Raw genomic sequence first — 2,439 nt, forward strand, 5'->3', positions numbered from 1 at the left:
AAGGGGGAGGGGCATAAGGAATGGGGAGGCTGCAGGGAAGGGGAGGCTGCAGGGATGGGAGAGGCGGCAGGGGAGAGGGAGGTGGCAGGGAAGGGGGAGGCTGCAGGGAAGGTGGAGGCTGCAGGGTGTCCCCAGGCTGTGGCTGGGCTTCCAGGGAGGTGGTCAGTCCCTCTCATGTGGAGGTGGCTGGCTTCTGTCCGGGCCACTGCCAGGTCCCTTGGTCATGGGCTCTTGGCAGAGGGCTGAGCACTGTCTCCTGCTGCCCCCTGCTGCCCCCTGAGCCCTGTCTGCAAGTCACAGGCAGGGATGGGCAATTGAGCCTGGCAGGAGCCACCAGGGCTGCCTCCCTCTTCTCAGAGACAGATCTGGGAGGAGCCAGAAGCCTTCCTCCTCCCTCTCTCCCTCTTCCTTTTGTCTTTGAATTTGCAATCACAGCTTTCATCTGAGCCTTGGGCCACAGAAGCCAGACGCTCTGCCCGCACGGGTGCCTGAGAAGAGGGTCCAGGGGGTCTCTGTCCTCTCACGTCCAGCCTGGCAGAGGCAGCCCTGCCTCCAGGCCGAGGTGCTTTAATCTCTCACTTTTCAGGCTTATTCCTAGAATAGGGGTTCTTAATGTGGAACTGGCTTTCCATTCCTGCCTGGATACCGGCCCTGGTTTAACACGTTGTTTTTGATCCAATAGAAACATTTAGAAAACCTCAGTGGGGTGTGGGGACTCCTTGGTCCCAAGGGTGTATGCTGCTGGTGAGGAGATGCTGAGATTGCGGGAGTAGCTATGGCCCAGGCACTGCCCACCCATCAGCAGGCAGGCGCCTCACCCTCACCCCCCTGCAGTGGGCAGGGCACATCCCCATTTACATCTGAGAATGTGAGGGAGGGGGAGGCTTTGCCAGGTGCACAGCATTGTGTTTGCCACACAGGAGGTGGAGCTGGAGCCTGGGCACCCTGCTCTCTCCAGAATGTTAAAAATGAGGATGATGTTTAAAAAGAGCATCTCTTCAAACACCGCACCTTCCTTTTCTATGGTGACGCGTTCCTAGAAAAGAATGTGATTTCACATAACCCCAGAGCCTCAGGCTGTCCTAAGCCGTAGCGTTTTCTGCAGGGAGGGGTGGGAAACATGGCTGTGATGGGAATCACACCTGGGATGGGCTCTGGCATTGACACCCACAGTGGTGAGACCGCCACTGCTGCAGGTGACAACATCAGTCATCGGAGGACCTGCTCTAGGCAGTAGGCACTGGGGGTCCTGGGGTTCTGGCATGTTTTTTTGTAAGACTGTAGAGGGGGACAGGACAAAGATAGAGTGACCGACAGTAAGAGGGTCGGATCAGGTGTGGGGGCTGTGAGCTCTGAAGAGCGGAGGAGGCTGGCAGGGCCAGGTGTAGATTACTTAACTCTCCTTCGTTATATTTTTTAGATGAGGAAATCTGTGTGTGTTCCTTGTACCAAGTGAGTGGTGGTGACACAGGTGAAGCCCCCGCATCCCCTTCTCAGAGGCTGTCCCAGTTCAGCTTCAGCGACTTCCCCAACAGACCCGCATCTCCAAGTTTGCACAGCCACGGGGTCCTGGCATTCCCGTTAGTGCGTGAGTTGGTGCCGTCTGGGAAGATGCTTTCCTGTTTGCAGTTGGATCCAGGGCCTTGGTCATTCCGGCCTCAAAGCACGGTCTTCAGTGAGCCCCTCTCAGGAAGGGAAATGAGCGAGTGGCCAGCAGCTCACAGGCCTCCGAGGAGTCCTGTCTGCGGCTTGGAGGCAACAGGTGCTGAGCCTGCCATCCAGGAACCTCCCCTCCTCCCTCTTCGGTTCCTGCTGTGGGACGCCAGCTCACATCAGCCAGCTTTTATGGGCCTCAGTGGAAAGTACAGCACACAATTCAGAAGACTTGTATGTCCTGCTGCTGACTACAGCCTTCCCCTGCCCTTACAGCAGAGTCAGGCGAGAAGCCTGAACCCAGGAAGGACCTTCCACCGTGGCAGTAGAGACAGAGTCGGGCGGGGGCCATGGATTTTTAGGCCATGCTTGCCTTGGCCACAGCGACGCCCAGAGATGGGAGAGAGCAGAGCAGGTGCATATGGGACAGGATGTGCTGAGCTTGCTTCCAGCCAGTGAGAGAGGTGGTGGGCTCTGTTCACATTTACTGTATTTCCACAATGAACTACAAACTCTCCATAAACATCTCTTAGGAGTGATTGGGGTGTGAGAGGCAGATCCAGCCTGGCTCCTTGCAGACCTGGATCCATTTTCATCTTGAGAAGGGTAAGAAAAAAGGGGCACCACAATGGTGACAAGATACTGCTTAGAATTCTGAGGACACAGTAGGGAAGCAGAATCAGAACAAGATCAGCATGCATGCATGAGTGTACCCATGTGCGTGTGTGCATGTGTGTATATCTGCACATGCTTGTGTGTGTATGTGTGTATGTATATGTGTGCACA

The sequence above is a fragment of the Mandrillus leucophaeus genome, unplaced genomic scaffold (genome assembly GCF_000951045.1).
Source record: "Mandrillus leucophaeus isolate KB7577 unplaced genomic scaffold, Mleu.le_1.0 Scaffold373, whole genome shotgun sequence".
NCBI classification, from domain to species: Eukaryota; Metazoa; Chordata; class Mammalia; order Primates; family Cercopithecidae; genus Mandrillus; species Mandrillus leucophaeus.